The following is a 27,901-nucleotide window of genomic DNA, read 5'->3' on the forward strand; positions in this document are numbered from 1 at the left end:
TGCTATCAAGTAGAAACACAATGTTACCTTCAGAAACAACCTAATTCGTTCTTCAGGGTATTGTTGTGTGTGTTGCCTGTTTACAAAAGATGAACTTAGCTTTCCGCACTGACAAGTGAAACCAGCTGGGTAATTGCTTGAAGCGTTGAAAACAGAAATGTGGTTGCATAGACTATGAGAGGTTTTTTTATCTACCTATTCGGAACCATGATAACAGGGTTCTTGCTGATCGGAGCTGGCTTGGCCCTGGCTTATCGGAGAATTAAGAAAGTGGAACCGGCTGTTCAACCCCCCCCCGAGGCTGCCCGCTGGGATTGAAACGATGGGACGAGGCGCGACTTCTTAGAATGGGCTCACTGAGTGCAGCATGGTTAAGACCTTGGAGAAGCTTACGGCTGCCGTGAATACTCAGAATAAGACCTCTGAGCGAAAGTTGGATTACATCGCGGAACAGCTCACTGCAGTCGTGAGTCGATTCGGCTCTCTGAACACAAGAATGACAAGACCACGGAGCGCAAGTTTGATACCATCAAAAAGAAGCTCGCGGCTCTCCAACGGGAGATTGAGAGACCAGTGTTGGAGTGTTAAAGAACAGTTTTGAAATTCTCATGAGCTGCTCGCATAAAAGAAAAATCAACATCAACAACATCAACATCATAATGCGGATATCCCCTCGGTGCCAGCTGTGGGCTCAAGGCTGGAGCCGAACAAAAACTCCCTGATAACTTAGCCTGATAGGGCGAAGGACACTGTCTCAGCTGAACTATGGACACGCACACACATACACTTACACTGATAAGCACTCACACATCCCCCCCTCCCCTTCCAATGCCTTCAATGCTTGTTGCCTCCTGGGAACACGAGGCGGGTCTGGGCCCGCGCTGGAGAGACGGCACAGTGGCAGGATGGCTGCTGTGTTGCCTGGGATTACTCCTCACCCCCTACCCAACCCTGTTGCTGGTCACGTGCTCTATAATGTTGTGCTGTGGACATTTATGTGCTTTCTGTGCAGAGGAGTTTTTTTGTTTCCTGTTCTCATGCTGTCCTCCTATAGCCCAGCATGAGTAGAGGTCTCTTTTTTTCCTCTTGTACTTTCCCATTGTAGTGTACATTTCAGTGTTTTTTTCTGTAATGCAACCGTTCTCTGACTTGTATCCCCATGTGATGTCTGTGTTGTGTGTGTAAGGTCGGGGGGCGGGTTCATTCCACTGCAGGGCAACCTGCCACTGCATGTGGCGAATAAAATTTGAACTTGAACTTGATATGATGTGAAATGATATGCAGATACATAGATTTGCGTGATTTGTGTAGCAGCGAGATGGCAGGGACAGACTGGAAGCCTGGACCTCACGTACCAAAAGGGTGACAACACAGTGGCCATGTCTATCTTTTATTTACAGTCTATAGATGCTAATGGACATTTTTTTATCTTAGAGAAAATGTTCAGTTAGTGATATCTATCTATCTATCTATCTATCTATCTAGTGAATGGACACTTTTGTTATGAGCATGCAACTTTTAAAAAACAATGTACCATACGTTTCTCTGTATAGTTATTTTGAATATCAAGAAATATCACAACCACTGAGACTACATGTACATGCATATATAATATATTACAGCCTACAAGTGCAGTTTTTAGGCTGGGTAAGCCTTTTAAAAATTATTTATGATGTTTTATATTCAAATTCTAATCTCATAATATTCTTTGAAGCTAAATGTTGGTTGCTTGTTTAAAATAGTCCACCTGAATTATTAATACAATTTAATCTTTAGTGTTACACGCTTGTATTACCTTTTAAGTAAGTCATACTGTAACTTTTTCTGGACAGAAAGTCAACACACTTAAACCTGAAGAGATGTGGAGGGAAGGTAACAGTTCTGACTTATTGCTCCAGACTTTCAGACTGGAATTATGCAGCCATTGGGAAAAACACCTATTAGTCTACGGTAACACACTCGCCCAACTCCGGTCTCTCTGCTCATGGGTCCACTTAGTGAGTCCATGAGGACTTAAAGCTGTTTCACAATCATCAAGTGCGTTGCGATCTTTCACGGGCATCTTTTCTCTTTATTCACATATTTCTGGAGACTTTGCCATTGGGAATTACCCCTAGTTCATAGTGTTGTAACATTAATCATGGGGTTACGAAGGGAGGTCTTAGAATAAAAAGTTAACAAACAATCATAACTCTCTAAACACAGAGACAACAGCTGGTTTATTCTTTATGTTGCAGTTATTTTCAATTTGTTTTCACTTGTTGTGTAGTTTTGTAGAAAATCAAGGTTTGGATTAAAATATGCCAGGTCACAACATTAACCCTGAAAACATTAAGCTTAAGAGTATCCAGAGTGTCTGAACCGAAGTCTCATTATGGCTCCAATAACAATAATTATGGTTAAAAATAATAATTATTTTTAGGGTGGTAAGATAAAATTCTGGCGTGATTAAACGATGCCTAAAAATCACCTTTTGGATCTTGGCTCTGTGGAGGGCAGTGAGTTTAACATACCAAACTCATAAAAAGAAGGCCTGGTTCTTCTCCTTTTCTTTCCTTTTCACTCTCTCCCACTCGTCCTTCTTCTTTCTCTCGTCAGGTGGTGAGAAGGGCAGGCTTCAGTCACAGGAGGCACCTCGCTGTATACAAGGAACGGCTTGACACTCCATTCTCCACAAGATCGCTGTGACCAGTCGTGGTGGTCGTTAAAGTTTGCTCCTTGTACCTTCCTTGTACCTTCCTGTCAGCTTTTGACATTGCTTTTCTCACCTGGGAAACAACTAAAGGATCTTCTAACCTCCAGACGTTCCTGTTTGTGAATAAAACTCACCTGTTGCTCGTCGTCACCGTTACCTGCAAACTGATGGAAAGAATTCATTACTCGTTTTCTCCAGTCTGGCAGCGTTCCTGAAAAGAGACTTAACTGTTTCGCAGTCGCCTGCTCCTAAGCTCCAGCTCCTGAAAAACTTATTTTATATTATAAAAACAACTGGTCATTAGGGGTTAGGGTCTTTGCTATTATGGCAAATACCTTATATCACTCAGTAGTTTTATGAAAACATTCAAAAAGGCTTTTCCCAAACAGCTAAAAAGTTAGTTTAATAACAGCATTTCTCCAGAAACTGAGACTCATTATAGTTTAGCTTGAATGCCAGCATTCATTGTTAGGAATAAGCAATGTGCCCCTGTTTTCTAAGGTAGAAAGTAAGGATGGGTGTGTAGAACTTCTGACATCTAAACATAACTTTGGCATGAGCTGGAGGTTTGCATCCAATCACAGACCTGCAAGCATCACTGTTAGAATATATTTCTATCAACTATAATATAAAATCTATAGTTTATTTATTTGCCATTCAAATGATGTTTCATTTCAACAATTCTGTAGGTCAAACTTTCCAGTGTGGAGTAACAATGACTCTGTCCTTGCTTTTAAAGTTACTGTTTTAGTCTTTTTTCATAATTTCTACCCACGCAACACCGCCATCACTATTTGCTGCCAGTTACGGCTCTAAATCAATAACCTCAACTGCCTTTAAATGCCTCTCAATCTAAAGGACCGTGCAGAAAAGCTAAATAAAAGCCAAACAAAGAATGTTGGTTTATGTAACATCGAAATGTGAGAAAGGACAGCATCAAGGAACAAAAAAAAAAAAAAAAGAGGAGATTTTGCCATGGAAACAAGCTCATGTCAAGCAGTCTCATTTTTTTCCCCAAGTACAGACCTAGCATTACTGTTTTCAAAGTAATGCTGCTTCAATACTGTGGTATGTAGCCTACATACTGCGTTTCATCTGGTATAAAAAATTCAGAACATGCGTTATATCACCACCAGACCCACAGAGACATGAATATCAAAGCACATTCTCTTGGTTTTATTTCATAACATCCATACAATTCTCTTTCTACCTCTCCTTTGCTACCCGGCCGCTCACTGACACAACATATGTCTGCAGATTCTGCACATGGACCCTGCACTCCCATAAAAACAAACACTAGTCAGTGTTGAAACAATGGCGTCAGATGAGCACTCACTCCTCCTCTTTTCCCCTTCAACTCCTCCCAGCTTGCAAATGAACACAGTTGCCTCGTATGAGATGCTGCTAACTCAAAGACCATCGCTGCCGTAGCCAAGACAACACAGCATATGATATATTCCCTCCTGATATTAAAAACAAGTGGGATGAGCAGAGGGTTCGTCTGGGCTCTCTTATCTGACTTCTGAGAACCTTCCTCTTCCTCCCACCCTGCATCCCCGATGCTCCCTCTTGCCTCTCTTCTTCTTCCTGCTCTCGTGATCATCGCAGTGATAACGCCGAGTGATGAAGGGGGAGGTATGAATTCTGGAGGGATAACGATGTGTGCTAAAGTCACCCAACTCACCCATCCGTAGTCCCCCCTAGATGCTGTTCTTAGATCGACATATTTGATATACACAGTTATTTCTTTTTTCTTGGGCACAGCAGGCAGTGAAAGATACATGATTATTATCTGACTATAGCCAGTTTATATCGTATTTTCTCATATACAATCAATACCTACATGTATATGTGTGGAATTTCTTTATTTACACTACATCTACAGTGCTATAAAAATGATTTCCTCCCTTCCTGACTTGTCACACTAACATGATTTAGGTCATCAAACAAATGTTAATACTGTCCAGAGATAACCTGTGTAAATACAAAATCTAGTTTTTAAATAATGATTTCAGGTTTTAAGACATAAAGCTATCCAAACCTATCCTGTGTGTAAAAGTAATTGTTCCCTGTGCCACCCTTGAAAGCAAGAACTCTGATAAAGTGTTTGAGATAACCGCAATGAGTCTTTTATATCACAGTGGAGGAATTTTGGCCGAAAGCGCTCTGCAGAATTGTTTTAATATAGCAGTACTGGAGGGTTTTCAGACATGAACAGCCTGTTTAAGGTCATGCCAAAGCATCTCAATCAGACGTTGACTAGGTCACTCCAAAACCTTCATTTTGGGTTTTTGTTCTTTTTTCTTTTTGAGCCATTCAGAGATGGATTGCTGTCGGGGTTTGATCACTATCTCTTGTCTGTTTACAAACTATTTTTCCAAAGGTCTTGGGAATGATCAAAATGTTTTTGGCAAATGTGAGATGTGCCTTGTGTGTTCTCTTTAGTCACAAATGGTTTTCCTCTGAACTCTCCCATGGAAGACATTTTTGCTCAGTCTTTTTCTTATTGCATGAACACTCACCTTAACTGTGACATGTGAGGCCTGCAGTTCTTTAGATGTTGTTCTTCTTGGTTCTTCTGCAGCCTCTTGGATGAGTCATTGTTCCAACCTTTCTGTGGAGGATTTGTGTATAATGGCTCTCTCTGTGGTTTGCTGGGAGAACCACACAGTCCCAAAGCCTTAGAAGTCCTGAAACCTCAGAGATACCTTTGTAACCCTTTCAAGACTGGCAGATTTCAATGACTTCTCAGCTATTCTTCAGATTGTGACATGATGTGTTGCTTTTTGAGATCTTTTAACCTGTCATGGTCCGTGGTCCTGTGTCTGTGGAATGCGTGATGCTCGGGTAGCCACACCCCCGGGCTGGGCCATCACCAGCACACCTGCTCTCCATCCCGGTGATTACACGGAGATCCACTTAATCCGGCGCTGACGGATGCTCCACGCCAGTCCGTAGTCATCCCCACAGTGGTAACCAGACTTCCACGAAAAGTGTGCATTCTCTTCTGCTTGGAACTTTGTTTAACCTGCCTACTTCTGTCCAGGTTTCTACTCGGCGTCTGCTACCTGCCTGTCCTCCGGCTCAACTGGATCTCGCGGTGCTCACCTGGCCCACTCGCCATTCCACGGACTTCCTGCCCCCACGGACTGCCACACTTCCCTCCCGAGCTCCCACGGTCCCGTTCTATCGTAAGCCCCTACTCTAACTCAGTCCTGATATGTTCTCCCCGCTTCCTGGCTCCCTAGTAATCATCTCCCCTTTCTATTGCAACCCCCCGCCGTCCCGATCCCGGCTTCCTCGTGTCATTGTTTCCCCGGATTTTTAGTTTCTGTTTTGCTCTCTACTTTCCCCGGGTCGCCTTTCGTTGTTTTATTAAAGTGTCTTTTTGTTAGCTCGGAGTCTGCGCCTGGATCCTTTCGTGCCCGCGCACCACGGCGCATGACATTAACCGACTTCATTTTGTCAGGCAGGTCCGACTGAAGTGATTTCTTGATTCAACAGGTTTAAATCAGGCCTGGGCGTGACTGGTGAAACTGAACTCAGATAAAAAAAGAAAAAGAAAAAAAAAAAGGTTAATCACGGTTAATTTATGATTTTAAAAATGGGGCAGGTTACTTTTTCAAGTTGCTATTTCCTCTATAAATAAAATGTTTTTTCAAAAACCACATTTTTATTCATTCTGATTATCTTTGTCTAATATAATAATGTGTTTTATAATATAAAAACACCCCCCACAAAGAAAGAAAGGAAAAAACAACAACCACGAAATCAAGAAGAGGGCAAATACTTTTTCACTGCACTGTATTTACAAATGGTAAATTTGTAAATACAGTGGTAACGTTAAGGAAAGCTTGATGATCTCGGCCTACACTACAATTAAGTTAAAATACCTTAACTTAAAGGTAAGGTAAGAAAAACAAGAGTGACCTAATACAGAGAGTAGAAGTAGAAGACTTCCATCAGCTTGTGTGTTGGTCCTTTTAACATGTAGGTGAAAGTTTTCTTTAATTCCGTTAAGACACACCATAGACATGGACATGCGTACTCTGTCAAGATGCCAGATTTCTTTAGCTGTGCAACATGTTATCTGGCTGTAGATGGGAACGCTGTTGTGTCTAACAGCTCAGACTTATATCATCCTGACTTCCAAATGTTGTTTCATCAGTGACTGGTAATTTAATCAGTGAGGGTCACATTTTTCTAACCCCCTGAACCAGACAACGAGACAGCTCACTCTTTGCAGCAGTGTCTATTGCTGATAAACTTCCATCCTTATGATCTCGAAAAATCAATAGTCATTCCGTGTCTTCCGGTGACTGTTGTATATCTACTTTACATACGTAACTGCAAGCAGGAGGAGAAGCACGGCATCTAAAGGAAATCGTGAGGCTCAGAGGACCAAGATCATTTTGACATTGCAAGCCAAGTGACACAGATTTTATAAACTTGGGCATCTAGTTTGCATGTAGACTACTCGACTGAGTACCTGCTGAGTCCCTGATTTGTTCCCATGGTATGTCAGGGAATCATAGCCACCCTAAATTTGTGACTCTATCAGAATTTGGTTCGGCTGTCTTTGATTACAAAAATATGACAATGGCCAGCGGAACTTCTCTCACTTAATTTAGTTTAATAATACACACATAAAAAATACTGTATTGTTGCATCTTTCTTTGCTTCATCTGCTGCTTGCACCAGTAAAAGAGAGTTGCAGGACATATGCCAAAACAGTACAGCGAGTCCCACATAACGGAAAATGTCTCTTTAAAATTTGGTTAAATTGACTAACAGCCACAAAGCATGGTAGCAAATCGCTACCACCACCAGGTCAATCTGGGAATGAATGAGCTAGTATAATGACTCCTGTTGATAACAGGCAATTTTCAGACCTTCTCATGCAGCTATCTGTACCAAAATCTGTCTTTTTTTTCCAAATGCATATTGATTTAAAAAGAAAATGTACAAAAAAAAGCTTATTCACTGTGATACAATAGCTGATGTTTTTGTGACTGTATCTCAGCAAATGCAATTCCTTTTTCTTTTGCCACACAGGCTGTTTACATGCATGCAACAAACTGGAATCAGATGGCAATCAGGACGCTCATCTCTCAGCCTACAGATTCAAAGCTTAACCTAATTAATTGTCTAATTTAATAACTTTCAGTTTGAACGTTGGATTTATTCAAAATTGTCCATAAATCAAGCATTAGTTCAAGCAGGTCAAAGTAAACCTTAACACCAGTCAGATCAGCTGTTTGCAGCTTCTTCTTTTTCTTCCTCCAGCTGCTCCTTTTACGGCTCACCACACCAGATCAACGCAACCTATTCTCTGCATCCTCCTTTGCCACACCAATCCTCTTCATGTTCTTCTTCACTACATTCATGAATTTTCTCTGTCCTCTTTCTCTTTTCCACTTGCTTATCAGCTCAATCTTCATCATCCATTGTCCAATATATGCACCATAACCTCCTCTGCACATGTCCAAGCCATCTCAGCCTGGCCTGTCAACCCTTTTCTCCAAACTGCTCAACCTGAGCTGTCCGTCTGATAAACCCATTTCTAACCCTGTCCATCCTGGTTACTCCTAATGAGAATCTGAGCATCTTCATCTCCTCTACCTCCAGCTTGGCCTCCTGTGTTCTGTCAGTGCCACCATCTTCAGTCCGTACTTCATAGCAGGTCTCACTACCGTCTTGTAATCCTTCCCTTTCACTCTTACTGCTATCCTTCTGTCACATATCATGGGTATCTCTTATAAGGAAGCTGTTCTTTTTTCTTTTTTTACTGGTTTAGTACCTCACCTCACCCTGATCTGAGGGCCTTCTTTGTGCTGAATCTGGCTTGATCATTACTGCGGGCCTTGCTGCTTCTCTCTGACACCTGCATTCAAGGAAATCACATAAAAGTGTGGGGAGGTCCGGAAGAGAGTCATGCCACCAAATATAAACTACTCTAGATGGAAATAGAAGTCTTCTTCTGGCTATAATGGTTCTGACTGAAAGACAATTTTCTTACTCTTTATTATTAACAGCAAAAACAGTAAAAAAAAAAAAAAAAGGTTTTAACATTATTTTTTATTGCATTTTATTTCATAAAATTTATGATGCAAAAACACTTCCATTTCCGTAGAGATGCAAAATTAGTTATTATACACCCAGGCTGTTGCAATCACACAGGAGCCTCACAAACACTAAAGAGACAAATTGGAAAATTATGTAATATTACGTTGTGTGAAAACACTCTGAAGCACCAAACAGAAATCTTAAATCAGGAAGTCACATGACTCCTGTGAGAAGTTTATCTCCGACTCGTTATTTTACTTTAATTTTAACATAACAGGACAAATCTTTACTCCATCTACAAATAACACACATTTGAATGAATCAAAGCCATAGACAGAAAGCCCTTCACTGCTTAACCCCAAACACACGTGCACAACGCCGCTCACACAAACACACTGATGCACATTCACTTCCCAGCAGCCAGTTGTTCCCTATTTTGCATAAACCAATATTGTAATGGATAGAAAGCAATTCCCTGATGAACATTGGTATGAATAATTTAAAATAATCTCGCTGAAAACGATCACAAACTTTTAAACTCGCTCCAATCACACACACGAAAAGTCCATAAAGAAATGTAATGGCAGTCAATAGATGTAATGTTGCGGAATCATTGTACAAATGAGATGAGTTGCTTGCATTTATATCCACTTGAATTCAACAAGACCTGAGACTGAGCTGGTTTGATTTTTGCTGTGATAGATGGCTGTGGAGCCTGCTAAGCTACTCAGTGAGCTCAGTACTCTACACTGTGGGTTGTAACAGTTGAAAGGTGCCTTTGTTTTGGAAAATAACTTCCTCTTATCCCTCAGGGCTGAGATAAGATAGACATGTATATGTATTGATAATGACTGTAGATAAAGATGTAGATAAATAGTTTAGCATGGGCCTTTCAAGCTCTGGTTGAAAGGAATACTACATACCTATATAGTCACTGTCAGGTTGTTGGTGGTTTTGTTTCTTACTACGGTGCCTAGCTGTAAATTATGATGCCATGCAATGCTGAATAGTAAACAGCGAGGAGATAACATTATCTCTTTAAAGATTTTCTCAATTTTTGGCAAATCACTGTATTAAAAGCACAGTTAGAAATGGCTGTTAGGTACATCTTGATAGTACCAGGCTAGACCACCTCTTGTCATCAGAACTGCCTTAATTCTTTGTGGCATAGATTCAACAGGGTGCTGGAAACATTCCTCAGAGAGAAAGAGAGGAGAGACTGCACATCCACCATGTGAATCTCCCAAAGCTGCTCTGTTGGATTGAGATGTGGTGATTGCCTATTGATCATTTGAGTATCTTGAACTCACTGTCATGTTCAAGAAACTAGAACTGTGTGACATGGACAGTCTTTTGCTGGAAGCAGCTGCCAGAGGATGAATACACTGTAGTATGAATATAAACGAATGGAAATTGTCAGCAACAATACTCAGGTAGGCTGTGGTGTTTAAACGATGCTCATTTTGTACTAATTGTAACACAATTACACCACCAACAGCAGCCTGAACCATTGAAAAGGTAGGATGGATCCATGTTTTCATGTTATTTACGCCAAATGTTGCCCCCCTTAACTGAATAGTGCAGCAGAAATTAAGTCAGCAGTTAATGTTGTTCTGATCTTCTATTGTCCAGTTGTGGTGAACTTGTGTAAAAATAGTCACATTTTCCTGCTATTAGCTGACAGGAGAGCCACTTGGTGTGGTCTTCTGTTGCTGATTCAACCCATCTGATTTGTTCAGAGTGATGTGAGTTCAGAGATGCTCTTCTGCATACTTTGGCTGTAACAAGCGGTTACTTTCCTATCAGACTGAAGCAGTCTGGACATTCTCCTCTGACTGCTCATATCAACAAGGCATTTTAACCCGGTGAACTGCTGCTCACTGGATATTTTATCTTTTTGGACCATTCTCTATAAACCCAAGATATGGTTGGGATGGAAAATCGCTAATACTCAGACAAGCCTGTCTGACCCTTCAACCATGCCACTATCAAAGTCAGTTAAAAACTGGACCAGTTCATTTGACCAGTAAAAGCATAATCATTAAAAATTACGCTTTTACTGGGGTTCAAATATCTCGGAGTCTTGTTCGAGAGTGATGGGAGAACGGAGCTGGAGATCGACAGACGGATTGGTGCTGCGGCTGCAGTGATGCGGACGTCCGTCAAGGTGAAGGGAGAGCTGAGTGTAAAAGCAAAGCTCTCAATTTACTGGTCGATCTACGCCCCTATCCTCACCCATGGCCATGAGCTGTGGGTAGTGACCGAAAGAACGAGATCGCGGATACAAGCGGCGGAAATGAGCTTCCTCCGAAGGAGGGGCTCAGAGTAGAGCCGCTGCTCCTCCACATCGAAAGGAGACAGCTGAGGTGGTTCGGGCATCTGATAAAGATGCCTCCTGGGGCCTCCTGGTTGAGGTGTATGTCCCACCTGGAGGAGGCCCCGGGGCAGACCCAGGACACGCTGGAGAGATTATATCTCTCGGCTGGCCTGGGAACATCTTGGTGTTCCCCTGGATAAGCTAGAGGAGGTGGCTGGGGATAGGAAGGTCTGGGCTTCTCTGCTTAGGCTGCTGCCCCCGCGACCCGGCCGCGGATAAAGCGGAAGAAGATGGATGTATGGATGGATTAAAAATCCAGTTTTCCACAAACCACTCCCTACAGTGTAAGGACCCCAGACCTGATTTCTTCTTCATAATAAAGAGCACTCTGATTGTTGAAGGGCTCTAAAAACACAAGCCGTATTATTACAATCTGGCCAACAAGAAATTATACATCCACCTCTTTCAAAAGCATCATCCAGCCCTTTTTTTGACTGGCTGCCCTGCTGCACAGTGGGCTAGTCCCCTTGGACACAATGGAGGTCACATTTGGAAGAGGACAGTACATCAGCTGGACGCTAATCGGCTGACTCACCTTCACGATGCTCCCTTTTGGGATGGGCCAGAGGACTAACGAAGGGGAAAGGCAGAGGGAAATCAGACTGTGAGCGATTAGGTTAATGAAAGAGGAAAATAGAGTGAAAGGACAGGGAAAGGTGGCCCTAAGGCAAATAAGTTTAGAGGAGAGTTGAACCAATTGCACTGACAGCCTCAGAGCACTGCATCGAGACACTGAGTGGCAGCGAAGAAATAAGAGCAAAGATACACTGTCAGTGGGTGAAAGAAACACTTTAAACATCCTATTTTAGAAACTTCCAGTTATATCAACGGCTGGAAGGTTAATGAAAGCAATGCTGTCACACAAAAGTTTTACAGCACTCTGCTTTAAAAGGTGTAACCTAACTAAAAATCTCCAACAAAGTCTTCTTTTGAAGCTGAGCTTGGAAGAATTTTATGTTGAAATGCAACTCTTGTTGCCAAAACCCTGAAACAGAGGCAAGCATTCAAACATGCTTTCTGATATTGACTGTAATCACCATGTGAAAATATTGAGCTATTCTCATCATCTCCTTTCAAATTCTCCATTAAGTATAAATATTATTAGCAAAATGTCCTTCAAATGACTCTGTGACTCGTTTTAATCAAGATAGTTTTTTAAATAAATGAATATGGAGGGCCTATGGAGGTCCAAAACTGGCAAAACAAACAAATCAGCAAAATACAAGAACAACAAAAAAACAATAGAAGTGCAGAAGCATAGAACACATAATTTTTTTTTTTTTTTAAGTGCTTCATGAAAAGAATCTCAAGTGACATTGAAAGTAATTATAGTAAATACTGTAAGGTTTTAACAAAATAACATGATGCTGAATGAAAAAAACGACACTCAACTATGTAATAAACTATGTAATAAAAAAATAAAAAAATTCCTTCAAACACTGCCATTAGAATAAAGTAGAGATCCAAGTACCACATCAATATACAGTAAATTAACCATTAATACTAATACTACTACTACTGATAAATAAATAAATAAATAAATAAATATAACCATGGCAGCCATCTATTTCTGTTACTGGCAGTTATAAAAATCAGCTGTTGATGTGATCTCTTCAGGTATTGATAATCACGTTGGCATTAACTGGCGACTACAGTAACTACTGATTATCTTGATGAAGGAACTGTGACACATACATGCATGTACGGTGGTCCCTTGTTTATCGCGGGAGTTACGTTCCAAAAATAACCTGTGATAGGTGAAATCCACAAAGTAGCTAACTTTTTATAATTATTATAGATGTTTTAAGGCTGTAAAACCCGTCACTACACACTTTATACACTTCTCTCAGACAAGCATGAACATTTTCACACTTTTCCCTCTTGTTTAAACGCTCTCAAAGTTCAAACCTTTGCAGACAAAAAAAAAATCAGTATTACAGAATGAAACCAAAGGCACCCGCAGATGCCTCTGACAGTGCAAAGCGATTTGTCAACATTGTTGTGTTTGTTGGTGAGAAAACTTACAAACATACAGGACAGCATTTCAGAGTCACACTGCTAACGATCAAACATTTATGCAAATTTGACAAGCTGAACGCATTCTGTACTGTACAGGAGATGCGGCACGAGATTGACTGACAATGGTCTAGAGCCAATCAGGAAGCAGAACACAATGCAAACTTGCACACACAAAAACAAATCTGCAAAACAGCGAGGCCCCGAAAAGTGAACCGCATTATAGCGAGGGGCCACTGTATAGGTTGTTTTGGTATGACTACATGTTCAGGTAATAGCAATTTCACTCTGACCTGTGTCTTTACCACAAAGGAGTGTAGCTTGATGGAAACTGAATTTTAAAAAGGTTCCAGACTCTCAGCGGCAATTTACATGTAATTTCAGGGCTAATGAGAAGTGACAGTAATCATTATCTAAATTTGCACCTTTGCATGATTGTGTGAGTTTGGCCTGAGGACATGCTAATGGACATTGCGGTCTCTGTGTATTTTTCTTTTTAATGTGTCTGTTTCAAGATCTTGCCTGTTTGTGGAAGTGAATGTTGAAGCGAAAGAATTGTACATGTGGATTTGGAGACTGTTTGTATTAAAGTGTTTCTTAGACACTAAAACAGAAAAAATCAATAAATGCTTAATATAAATCCTTGATCGTTTAACAAAAAAGATGTGTTAGCCTGTTTCTCGTAATTTTTTGTGTAGAATATGTAAAAGGTGAAGACAAAATCAAACACAGAAAAATTAAGAAAGCGACTACAAAGCAAACTTTCTGCTTAGCATGATCTGCATGAATGAATGACTGAATTCAACGCGTCAGTGGATGAAAGAAACACCCACTGACATGTATTGAAATCTCCAATTCACGCATGAAACAAACAAAAAAAAAAAACCCCAAACACAAAACGCTTTCTGAAAGTCTTTCAAAGTTATTTCTTTGTTCATTGGCTGTTCTTTCACTCAGTTTCATTCCAGTCCTTGTACCTGACCATTTTCATAGGAATACTTTTTGCGTCTTTATACTTATAACCATCAAGAGGCACCTAACTCAAGGAATGAACCAGCATTGTGTCTACATGTAAGAGAGAACTTTGGAAAGAAAACGTATATACAAATTACATTTTTATTCAATTTACAGCACTTTGCTACTTTGTCACAAAAACATCCTATTTATCTGTTTATTGTTGAGCTCACAAAAAATGCCAAAGATAACACAGTTTGACAGACATTAAATAGTAATTTTTTGCACCAACAAGGTGATTCTCAAAGAGCAACTAGCTGCATTTCAGCTGAGGGTGATGGAGATCTTGTCAAAATTGATGGAATTATGAACACAGAAAAATACCATTGCATTTTAATGTACCATGCATACTGTCTGGAAAACACCTGATTGGCAGTGGCTTCATTTGTCAGCACGACAATGATCACAAACACACTGCTAATGCAGCAAAAGCATGCTTGGATAGAAAAAATCCCTCACAGGGGAACAGTCATGGATTGGCCTCGCCAAAGCCCGGGCTTCTGCGTTACTGAAGCAGTTTGGGATCACTTTGACAGACAATGAAATATCCAAAAAATAGGTTTAAATGTCCTTCAAGAAGCCTGGAGAACTATTCCTCATGACTGCTCAAAGAGTTCAGGCTGTGTTGAAGAATAAAGATGCTCATATCAAATATTGAAGTTCGAAATACTTTTTTTTTTTAATGCATTCACCTTGTCCAGTTGAAAAAATATAAGTACAGACCTCTGATGAGCACACCTGCACTATTTGAACGACTATCTTTCTCTCTGTTTTGTCTGTGTGCTTTATGTTTGTCGATTTCTATCGATTTCTTTCTCACTCTCAGCATAAAAACATTAGCTAGGAGATCTATACCCAACTTGTAATGTGGTAAACAGGTGGTGAAGTCTACAAATGTATTGAGTGCATATAATATTTATCTCTATGCCCTCTCTGTGCCTCTACCAGGGGTGCAACCATTTACCTGCCACTTAAATTTGCCATATTAATTTTAGGAATTCGGGAGCTTTTCTTTGAATATGTGATAGAATTTCTTGTTTCTGTCACATCCTGTTTGTTTTTACACAGTGGATAAAAGCTTCCCACTAGGTGTCCAGAAAAGGACAATTCAGTTTGAATCCTGTGTAGGTGATGGGGTGCGTTTGATTGCCACTCTTGTCACCTTTGCTGGAGGCTCAGAAGCACTGTTGGGATTGGGGCTGTCACTGTGCTGGAGAAGCATTTATTTTGGTGATACACTCCCAGCATTTATCCACATGCACCAATTTTTCTGAAGGGCTACTCCCCCAACACCACCACCCCTACACAGAATTATATTGGGCTCCTCAGGATATCCCAGAATTCAGCTGTGAGAGTAAACAACACAAAAGCATGGCTCAATTTTCCTCTGTGTGCTAATGTGTTCTGCAGAGAAACAAACAAGAAAATACCTCTGGAACAAGAGGAGCCATACACTGGCAGATGTGCTTATTGATTTTAAGAAATCTCTTCCTGTAGAATGTGCGGCACGTTTAAGAACCTGCAGGAACAAAACCTCTGAAATCCTCTCTCCACCCACCACCAGCATCTCCCTTCTCAGCAAGACCAAGAAAAAAAAAAGGACAACTAAACAAGCGCTGCTGCAATAAATCCCAAAGGATGTGAAACCATTTGGACTGGAAAATGTGCACAAGCTGTAAACAAATGGCCTCAGTGAGCTCAAAAATTCACCTCACGCTTCAGAGCTGACCTGGCTCTGACCTAGGCTCCCCATCTCCTCATAACCCACTCGCAAACACTTCCCCCTGTTGTCCCGGAGATGGCAAATTGTCTCAGCAATGGCCTTTTGATCAGTGAAGAAAAACACAGGTGTTCACAAGCCAAACGGAACGTGCTTTGGTCGGGGTTAAAGGTGACGGCCAACGGCGAGGCGCTTGCTGGTTAATGTCAAAGATGTTGATTTGATCCCAGCTGTGGGTGCGTGGGCATTTGTGTATGATGAGAGAGAAAGAGAGTGAATTATGTTTTGATAGAGACAGAGAGAAAGAGAAAGAGTGGCAGGAAAATTGAAAGAGTAAAGAAGAGAGGAAGTTGAGTTTCACTCTTGCTTTTCCTTCTTAAATTCCCCTTTTCCTTATTTGTCTGCCAGGCTCCACAGAGGGGCAGTAAAGTGAACCACTGCCAGTCACTCCCCCTCCAGCAGCCTCTCAGTGCACCTTCACAATAGTGTGAAATATAATTGGACACCTGCACTCACGGAGCAACCAAAAATAGCTCTCTGTGTTTGCACTAGAGCTCAGAGGAGAGTGCGTAGTGCAGCCAGAGTATCATTGTTACCCTTTGTTAGACTGTTGGGGTGTTTCATTACTCTAGTCTGATTGTCCAGCGCCCCCCCCCCCCCCCATGTTTTGAAGGTAAAATTGGCATTTCAAGAGCTTTTCTGTGTCTTTGTAAATTCTCAAGCACATCAGACTGCTTGGCCTGAATCTGGTTTTAGCGCAGCTCATTCAGGAGGAATTTTCAGTACAATACAAGGATTAATTCCTTTAGAGGAGAAATGTGTTTTTTTTTAAGTGAGAGAGCCTGCCATGGTGTGCAGCCTTCCTCCCACTCACTTTAAAAACAAAAAAATATACCATTTCCCCCTTCTTCCATCCTTGATTTTAAATGATCCCTAGTTTTTTCTCGTGGTGAACCATGCCTTTCAATAATCAAAATCCATCTAAGCACTCTCAAAGGGAGGAGGGAAAGAGGAAGACTTTATCTTTTGAGAAGTCAGGCAGTGTGTGCTGAAGGCAGCAAAGTAAAGGGTTGCCGAATGTGTCCACATGCCCCACTATTTACAGTTCTATCCTGATCAATACGCACTCCAGGCACCGAAAACCTCACTGAACCAGATCTACATCTACACCTCTTACCCCGGGGACCTGGAGATGGCCCTCAGCACACAATTAAAATTTCACACTTGACTGCCTTCCACAGACTGTCAATATTAGGAAAATAAATAACAGCTAAGTTTAAAGCAAACATAAAGTTAAAGGGGACTAATAAATAAGTTGTAGAAGTAATGCATACAAGAAAAAGGTAGAAATGTTTGTAGAAATGCTATAAGTCTGCAGTGTGTTCTGTGAAGCCTGGTGTTGTTTCACCGTGTGTAGCAGAATTCCTTCACCCTCCTATGAATGCATGCACCAACTTTAAAAAAAAAAAATAAATCATTAGATTCTACTAAAATAGCATTTCATGATTCACAAAATTAAAAATAATCCCTTTTCATCTTAGCCTTGCTGCAGCCCTCTGACCATCTGTCTAAAACAAGTTGCATTAGCTCCCTTCTGCCATCTCTTTAAATCAACTTTCTTGTGATTGGCCGCCCTTTGCAAACAGCAGGTTTGACAGCGGGTGGGTCTTCTGTCCTCGAAGCCAAAGCTGTGTGTCTGAGATGATGACTCTTATCAACATCATACAGGGCCAAGAGCAGAAAAAGCTCTCTAATATTGAGTTTCTACAGCAGCCTGAAGCCTGAGCGTTTGCTAAGATTGCTCACATATAGACTGACTTCATGATTTGAAACTTTGCCCTTTGGTGACTTGATAATTCACCACAACTGCAAATAACAGCGCATCTATTAACTGAGTGTGAGCACTGCTATAAAAGCAGAGATTTTGGTAGGTTGCTGGCCTGGAGCTTTTAGGTGTTAATGCCATGCCACGCCACAATCTTATTCACATCTTCTCCTTTTTATTATTATTATTATTATTAATAGTATTATCTTTCATGTCTTCATTGTCAGTGTATCTGTTGTCTTCCCTTGTTCGCTCCTCACAGCCTCTTTGTATATATTCTGCATTTGCTGTTCACTTCCCAGTGGTCAGCCTTAGACCCCAGTTACACAGGCCTAGGTTGGCGACCACCTGGAGACCACCAGTCGTTCAAGGAAAATGAGTATTCCCAGATAAACTGTGAAATCAACTGCTAAAGCCCCAGGCATGCAGGATTAGAGACCAGTCGGTGACTCAGCTGAGTCCTTATCTCACAATTTATAACAAAACAAACTTCAAGGAAGGCAAAATAGAAGTTGGAGTAAGATGTGTCACGCTGGAGAGGCAAGTCGGCATGTTAAAGGTGAGGGAGAAAGAAGCCAAGAGGACTGACTGAGCTGCAGGAGTTGGAGTGTGGAGATCACGGTGATACCATCAACGTCTTTCTAGGATCCTGAAGTAATTGAAGTCAAATGCTGACTATAAATGTCAAAAAGAGAGGGGAGGTGAGCTGCTGGCCTGTTGCAGTTTCACAGTTTGCTGAATTTCTCTTGAAATTCCTCTCTTGGTACTTTTTACTGTCACTGATTGATTTTTCTTTCTATACTCTATCTATTTTTTAAATATCTTTTTTTTTTCTGTACTAAAACTTATTTCTGTGAAATACTATTTTTAGCTGCCTATCTCTGTGGCTGTCTCTCTGTTCCCTCTGGTTTGGAGTCGCTAGAATTTCACTTAAATGGCCTGAAACCAGAATGAAAACACATAGATGATAAGTCAAACACATCAGTTTTACTTTTCTCACATGAGGTATTTGTGTTCTTCTCTGTGTTGCTCTTAGTGGTTAAAAAGCTGTATATTTGATATTACATTCAAATACTTCTAGAAGTCATGTAAAAAGACTGTAGGAATTAAGAGGGCAAATAGTTCTCAATTAACTGATCATCAGCAAATAAAAGCAGCTGTTTTAACAGTTTTCAGGTTTGGGGCGTTCAGGTGTGTGTTAACAAAATGCCACAGTCCTCCCAGGAGTGGACATCCAAGCAAATTCACCCAAAGGTCAGACTGTGCAATACTCAGAGAAATTACAGCAAACCCAGCAGCTACATCTCAGTTAGCACATTAAATATTTAAGTTCATGATAGTACAATTAGAAAAAGACTGAACAAGTATGTCCTGTTTGGAAAACTTCACAGGAGAAAGCTTTTTATTTTTAAGAAGAACATTACAGCACAGCTTAGGTTTGCAAAGTTTGATATGAACAAACCACAAAATTTCCAGAACAATATCTTTTGGACAGACAAGACCAAAGTGTAAATTTGCACTTCACAATGTTTGATGAGCAGCAAACACAGCACAAACACAAACTGTCAAGTACAGTGGCGAATGGGGTGAGCTGAAAGACCTGGGCACCTTGCAGTCACTGAGTCAGCCGTGAACTCCTCTTTATAGAATCGCATGTGAAGACACCTGTATGGCAGTTAAAGCTCGACTAAATCTGGGTCATGCAACAGGACAATGATCCCAAGCACAGCAGCAAATCTACAACAGAATGGCTGGAAAAGAAAAAGTGTTCCAGACCTCAGCTCAATTTGAATCCTGCTGCTCTGCGTAAATAAATGGCCTGAAACCTTATTGAACTGAAGCAATGTTGCAAAGAAGAGTTTGCTGTATAACTAACCAAGTGATACAGGAAACAATTTCTTCAAGTTATTGTTGCTAAAAGTGGTTCCACAAGCCACTGAATCACAGAATGTGCTTACTTTTTCACATGACTGTAACACTTTAAAAATGCATTACGAGCACTGATTTAAAAAATTCTGAACTGTGAATAGTATGAATTGACCAAATCTGTGCATCAGGATGACCAAAGGTATCACAGTTTATACTGATTATTATGTAAAAAAAATTGGCAGCTCTTGGGATGTTTAATACTACAAATATGACTCTTATGGTGATGCTAGACTAGCATCAGTCTATGATCCGGTCTGTGACAGGGGTGGTCAACTCCAGGCCTCAACAGCTGGTGTCCTGCAGGTTTTGGATATCACCCGGGGTCAACACACTTGAATCAAATGATTACTTCATTACCAGGCCTCTGGAGAACTTCAAGAAATGTTGAGGAGGTAATTTAGCCATTCAAATCAGCTGGGATGGATCGAGGACACATCTGAAACCGGCAGGACACCGGCTCTTGAGGCATGGAGTTGGCCACCCCTGGTCTATGAGCTGTGAATGACTGCATCAGGTTTTATAGCCATTGTATATTCAGCAGAAGCACCGTGGGAAAGTTCTATCTGCTGAGCAATATCGTTCATGGCATTTCAATAAAAAACAAAAAAATTTGGAGGTTCAAAGTCACTTTATTTATTCATCTTTTGTGCAGCATACATTCACAAAAGTTCAACATAATCTATTCAAAACAGTGCACTGACCCACCAACAGACAGACAGGCATTGTCAGCGTTACATTCATACTTGCTTGTCAAAAAGAAAAAGAAAATCATGAGCACTGATACTTTATGACAACTCTGGATCAACATATTGTCAGTGTCTGTGTACCAAAGAAATGTCAGGCAGAGGTTTGACTACAGCACTGAATTCTGGGATACTCTACTCCAAGTTGTTTTCGCTTCACCCAGCAGAAGGTTCAGTCCTTTGGGAGAAAAGCTGGCACAGGATGGCTGCTTTGTTCTCTGTAAGACATGACAAAAGTAAAGGCGCTGCAGCTGCAGTGTGCTAATTTGTGACTTCCTGGCCAAACATCTCTACATTGTAAGATTTTAAAACCTATTTGACCGCCATGATAAATGCATCTTTTCAGCTAAGCCACTTCCCACGGAGTTAGAGCTCCAGCACAGTTCCACAGCAAACCATGACGGAAACAAACAGAATGAGACCGATTGAATTTGCAGTGTTGTCAGCTTTAGGTGAGGTAAAAAGTAGTTTTCTAAGGTGTGGGGTAAATTTAAGCGGAATTTGAAATCTGCAGAGCTTGTCAAAGACTTGGAAACAATCCATTTTTCAAATGATTTCCAGCCAACTGAAACACAGACGGGGCTCAGCTACACGACAGAAAAAGTAAATAAAAAAAAAAAATGTGAGCAGTGGAAAGGTATCTTGTCTGTGATAGATGGGGGATTTTTCTCGTCTATCTTCCTCCCTGTCTGCCTGTTTTGGTAGAAGCAAAAACAGAAGGAGATAATTGCTTGGTCTAACTTGTCATCTTCATGCCGAGAGGTGCTCTGTGACTGTGTTGTGTCCTTCAAAGGACACTTGAGCGACATCAAAACTACAAGTGGTGAGTGCAGATGAAACACATACTGGAATTTATGGGTTGGAGTTTCAGCATTTGTCTTTTAGACCCACTTTGGAAAAAACATTTCAAAAAATATTTCAGTCATCCTTGAAATTAAAATCAACCTGCAGCACTGCCGCTACTGATGGTCATCAGATGTTTTTCTTTTGATGATAAAACTTAAAGCTGTTCTAATCTAGAGATTAAGCACAGTCATATGAAACTGCACACCCCATGATTTGCCTTGTAAAAGCAGCAATAACTTGAAGTAATCATTTGCTGTACGACTTTGTCAGTCTCTCGCATCACTGTGGAAACATTTTCACCCTCAGATTTGCTGATGATCAGTTCATCAAGTGCATTTGATTATCAGCACCTGGCTGCTACCTGCCTTCTTAATTTCTGGAGTTACTGTAATAGTGTACTTAGTTTTCACAGGACTCCACACATACCTGTGAAAAGCTTTTTTTTAATGTTTGAATTGTTAAAGTGAAGAGAGAAGAGAATTATTACCTTTAGCTGTTCTGCACAGTCGTGATGCAACATTATCACTAACTTGCACTGATATAACACACATGAAACGTAATCTTTTATCAAGGCTATTTGTGAGATAGCATTGCTTTTTTTCATGCCGACTCAAGAAGTGTAAACTGACGACTGTTTCCAGGCTCTGTTTCGTGTTTTATGACCTACATTTATTTAACAGGCATGTGACTGCAAAGTGAGTCTCTGCTCAGTATCTCCACGACTTTGGTTTTGCCTCTTTCAATTAAAGACTACAATTATGTTTAAAAAAAGAAAAAATCTAATTTGCAACCACTTGATGCGGTTCACCACACAGGGCATTTGAATTTGTTCTAAATTATAATTATCGGGCTCATATTTAATGGCGTGACTGCTCGTGAGAGCAGCGAGCTAAGAGAGCAGTGGGGGTGGATCCTCGTGGCATTGTGCAATCAGGACATGGTGATGAGAAAAGGTCATTTGTGCTAATGCAACATTGTTTTTTTTATTATGAGAAAGACGTCAGCGTTGATAGATGATCCAAAGGTCGCCGGTGTCGCCACGCCCCTTCTGTCCTGTAGGGTGATGCAGAACAGATCTGATGACTGCCCTCCACATTCCGCACTCCATCAGGGAACAAGCGAGGGAGCAGCTCATCCGGTGGGCGGATAAGGACCTGGGTGGAGCTCACTCACTTTGATGATGAACAACCTTGTCTGCAACCTAATGCAAACTCACCGACTTTAGCGCAGCGGCTTAAAGTTTTTCTTAATTTCTCTTTGGCACGAAGACATACGGGAGAAGATTTACGCTCTTCTGATCTGGATCAGCAACTTTAACAGGAATGAAAAGCCTGTTTCCTCACAACCGACACGCTGCTTGGATAAACACACAATTCATATTGAGCAAATGAATCACCTACTTGATATGCACAGGAGCAGTAATCATTATCTGGCTAGCTCATAAGCATTATACCCATAGCCTACCAGTAAACAAAGCTTATTAAATCACTTTTTGTCAATTAGCTCTTTGAAAAATGATCTAGGGTAAAAAATAAATAAATAAATAAATACTGTGAACATGATGGACGTGATGTGGGAATTGAAGAGTGGTATTGTCTTTGTTCTTATGCTTTACTTTGCCTTAGCTAGGAAACTATACACTGATAGCCAAGGAAATGACAAAGCAAGTGAGCTGCTAACAAGTGCTGAAGGGAATATTTACTCTTAGAAGCAGAATCAGATGTCTCATTTAAATGGACGCACTAGAATCAACAACACAGAAATGAGAATGAGTTAACTTTTTTTGTTTGTTAAATATTAGTTAAAGAAAAGTGCTCAGCAACTCTGAGAAACTTCCAGCTCTGTGGAAGCAGGTCATGCCGTACCCACGAGGAAATCGCACGCAAAACCACCCGGTGAGGTAATCCATATATGAGACAGTAATGTAATGCAACAAATATATCAGCTCTGTTATAGGGTGACACTCACTCCCATCATAATTGAATTAGGAACAAAGTGAGCTAAGATTAACCAGAGGTTCGGAATCTTCTCATCTACTGGTTAATCGCTTGGAAGGATGAGGCTGAAACAATGAAGTGGTGCAAAGCAGGAGCCAGGACTGCAGAAAGGCAGAGGTAAGCCATATAAAGCCGAAGCAAAAGAGCAGCGGCAGCGGCGGCATGTGGAAAAGGTGACTGCTGTTCTGCTTAGGCAGTGTTTGGTTGTCTTTTGTCTTTCTATCTAGTGGCCACAATTCAAAAAAAGATCTGATGTCTTCCTCCCGTGATGTGCGCTCTTATCACACCACACAGATGTCTGAGTGAATGCCAGCGGGCTCAGGTCTGTGATGGGAACTCCTAGTTATGTGCGGTGGCACCCGGTGCGAACGCCGGCTTCCAAAGGGCAGACAGATAAATTATTCAACCTGAAGTTTTGCATCAGCACGGCTCAGATGGCAGCACATGAGAGGGATTAATTCATGCAACATCCATGAGAGGACAAGGAGATGTCTCAAAGCCACGAGTTGAGTGAGGGGTGCTCATATGTGTGCGGAGAGGCAAATCGCTGCTCATTATGGAAGAATTGCTAATCGCATAATTACTAATGACTATGATATCTTTGTTTTTGAGATGCAGGTGAGAGCGAAAACAACAAAGCGATGCCTCATGGAGTGTTTGCTCTGCTTCTGTCGTGCTGTTGGGTGGTTATAGTGTTTTCAAATGATTTTGTTTGTGTGTGAATTTTAAGATCAATAACTTTTGCTTATTATCTCGGGAAAAGATGCACCGAGAGTGTCTCGGTAATATTAAATGAAATCTAATCAAATCACAACAGTGTGGCTCTCTTAGGCCTGTAATCATTATCCTGTTCTTATTCCCGCAAACGTGCAACTTTAATCATCTCGGCTGACCACGAATAAGCACAGGCACGCCATATGTTGATGGCGACTACTGTAAACAAGGTGTGCTTCTTATTGATAATGTGTCAACACCGCGCCGGTCACAGATGTGCTCACCCGCACGTTTGCCTGAATGACTTTGACAGCGCTGGCACAGCTGAATAGATATTGTTTGACTGACATGGGGAGGCCTGTCAGAGGAGAATTAGCAGACCATTAGCATTCCATGACATTTTCCCATCCGTCCAGAAAGCAGTGGTGGTCCTGTAAACAAAATGCTGTTGTGGTGCATGGCAAGGAGAAAAGGGAATAGAATGTAATGTAAAATGGCATTGTTCAGTGGCTGAGATACCAGGTGCGCATTCAAATGTGGCTCTACAGGGCAACCTCTGGCTGGCTGAAACAGAAGAGGGAGACGATAAGGGAGTGGACAAATGGGACATGCAGCAGGGTAATTGAAAGTGCTTTGGATTTTAAAGGCCAAATGCTACCAGGGGTTATCAGCAGCAGAAACAATCTGAATTTTTTATAGGAGTAACTTATTATCTGGACAAAAAGGAGGTTTGTCACGCTTCACAAAGGGTACCTGGATGGAAAAGAGATCATAAAGGCCACAAGCAAACTTAGAGTGCTTTTAAAACACTGTAAAATTGCTTTTAGCACCTTGTTTGGGGGGAAAATACCCCAAAAACGTTTGGATTTTGTGCTCAACAACCTTTTGAATAAATGCGCTCCACTCACCACCAGCCATTCCATTCACGGTAATTGTCTGTGTAATGCAACAAACAGTAATGCGGTGTTGATGTTTTTTTCCCCTCCATAAATCTGCATAAACTAAAAGAGATCACCTCTTGGATATCTGTAAAGAGGCTTACATCATCACTCATGCTGCAATTCAGAGCAAAACAAACATGAAAATCAAGGTAAGAGATGCTTTTCAGATTGCCCATAATACGCCTAGAAATTCACACACCAGTTGCCACATGGGAAAGACAACTTACTGTTTTGTCGTGTGGGGTGGTGCATACAAGTACAGTATGCCACAAATCCTACACAAATATGTAGAGTTGTGCCATTGTCTAAATTGCTGGGCAGTCCCCAGAAATCCTTGAGGCTGAAGACTCACAGTGAAATCTGCATCTCATAAAATAATATAAAAAGATCCTTTCTCCCCAGGGTCAGAGTGTGGGAAACAATACAGTTCCTTCCCTCAGGGGAAAAAATGTCTTTCAGGTACATGACACAGTGACTCCATTCCTGATATTGCTCCTACAGCAAGGCCTCTTTGTGCGGAAGAAGTAATTTGCTGCTTGGTCTTTAACTGACCTTTTAAAATGAGTGCCGTGTCACTTTATTAAGTACAGCTGGTCATCTGCTTGTTAATGGAAATATCTAATCAACTGATCCCGTGTCAGCATCCCAATGCGTTTAGGTCTGTGGACATGGTGAAGATGTTCTGCTGAAGTTCAAACCAAGCATAAGAAGACAGATGATTTAGGTGACTTTGACGGTGGCATGGGTGAGAGGTCAGATGTGGGATTTATCCACACAGACATCTTTAGGGCTGAAAGAGAATGGCCAAAAAAGAGACTGGAGATGAAAATACCTTGTTGATGTGAGAGGCCAAAGGACAGCGGTCAGACTTCTTTGAGCTGTCAATAGTAAATCAAATATCTATGTTTTACATCCAAGGTATACAGAAGAGCTTCCCTGAACCTACGTCACACTGAGCCTGACCTATAGCAGCAGAAGACCACACCAAGTGCCACTCCTGTCAACAAGAACGTGAGGGTAAAATTCACATGGGCTTACCAAAATTAGTGGAAGACTGGAAAAACGTCTTGATTTCTGCTGCAACATTCAGAGATTTGGTATGGCTAAGGTCAGAGGTGGGACCAAGTCATTGTTTTGCAAGTCTCAAGTAAGTCTCAAGTCTTTATCCTCAAGTCTCAAGTCAAGTCTCAAGTAATGTCAGGCAAGTCAGAGTCGAGTCTCAAGTCACTGGTGTAAAAGTCCGAGTCAAGTCACAAGTCTGAAACTTTGAATTTCAAGTCCTTTCGAGTCTTTAAAAAAAAAAAAAAAGAAAAAAAAATGTTGCAGTTATGCTAAATGTAAATATTAGACCATGTAATTTTAAAATCTGTGTTTTTCTCAACACATGACAAAATAGTGAACTTAGAAAATATACACAAATTGTGAAATTGCACCTCTTTAAAATGCAGCTCAATTAAACCTAGCTCCAAGAATAATTTTCACCGACAGTTCTGAGATAAGCTGCATGTTATTCTTGGATGCGGTTGTAGGATCGGCTTTAAAATTGCATGACAAAAATATCATACACATTAAAAAAAACTGTATCACCAACGTAGCCTGGAAAACATTTGCTAGTTAGATGAAGTCAGCTATCTCATCGTAGCATATTTATATGCATATTTATAATCATACGGTTCTTGGAGTGAGTGCACACACTCATGAAGTTTAGTAACTTCAGGTCACTGCAACAAGCCCAGGTACAGTTTACCGACGGATGGGTACAGGACCTTGAAATGCACCGTGTAGAACGAAAGACCATCGTACGTATCATAAGTTTACCAGTCTCACAAATTGTCGTCATAAATACACATTCCTTAACCGTTTATTAATAGGACCTTTGAGCTCAACGGTAATTAATTAGTAGTGGAAATAATTTCTGGTACGAGTTACAGAAATGTAGCAGTGACAATAATATTGTATGCTGTAATCGTACTGGGCAATTAGTGATACAAAAAACCTGTTTTATCCTGTGAATAAAAGTATATGTTTTTGTCAATGTACCATAATAACAGAAGCGAAACGCAATATTGTGTCAGGACAATTCACTATTTATGCACAATAAATAAAGGAGCATAGCGCGACAATTTCTGTTCAGCGCCAGACTTGCTTGTAACCTATCACTAATTATGTTATGAAAATGACGTATTAACTACTAAAAAACACTGACCTTCGTGTAAATGCTTGGAGCAGACTAACCTGTGAGCTGGAGTGTTCTAGGACGTTATATTTGATCTTTGAATGGCTGCAATCCAGGCCATTTTATATTTGGGGTAAAATATCAAGTCTTTTCAAGTAAACCGGTTCAAGTCCAATTCAAGTCCCAAGTCATTGGTGTAAAAGTCCAAGTCAAGTCACAAGTCTTAGAACATTTTTTCAAGTCAAGTCTAAAGTCATAAAATTAATGACTCGAGTCTGACTCGAGTCCAAGTCATGTGACTCGAGTCCACACCTCTGGCTAAGGTACACTACATTTTATGCATATTGATATTATGCTTATGCAAATGTAGAATGAAGTCTATTAAGCTAATCCAGCATGATTAGCTTAACCTGGAAACAGTTATTACCTGGTAACCTCTGAGGCTTCTTTAGTGGCCGATTCAGCAGTGAATTAATCCAACAGCCCAACTTTACAGCTCACCATGTCTACAGCCTAGTCATGATTAAATAACATTCTTTTTGGTCTTTGTAATCCCATCTCTGCTAATTTTATTTACTAAATTGGACCTCTAGAACAATCTGTGATGTTCGTGTTTTTTCGAGTATTACTAAGTAAAAAATACATAACTTTCTGTGTGGTTGTTTGCACTAAAAGACCATCTAAGAAGTCTGTGCTCCAGGTTTGATCACTGAAAATCCTAATTTTATTTGCTAGCCTAGCCTGTTTACTTGATAACTCTGCATTCAAACATTTGACTCCAAAACCCCCCAATATGGCAGCGACCAAAGTGCTGCCTCTGTGGCATACAACGTACTTCACAA

At 40.8% G+C, this 27,901-nt stretch overlaps 1 long non-coding RNA gene across 1 annotated transcript; it reads left to right on the top strand.

Moving 5' to 3' along the window:
- The first annotated feature begins 1,763 nt into the window (after positions 1–1,763).
- LOC146691601 (uncharacterized) lies at positions 1,764–6,089 on the top strand. Its single transcript, XR_014915077.1, has 2 exons — positions 1,764–5,667; positions 5,742–6,089. It is a non-coding gene; the product is annotated as an uncharacterized LOC146691601 (long non-coding RNA).
- Positions 6,090–27,901: the final 21,812 nt, after the last annotated feature.

Source organism: Copadichromis virginalis, linkage group LG15, assembly GCF_057382275.1.
Source record: "Copadichromis virginalis isolate Kocher_CV1m ecotype Utaka linkage group LG15, C_Virginalis_male_GT1.1, whole genome shotgun sequence".
NCBI lineage: Eukaryota > Metazoa > Chordata > Actinopteri > Cichliformes > Cichlidae > Copadichromis > Copadichromis virginalis.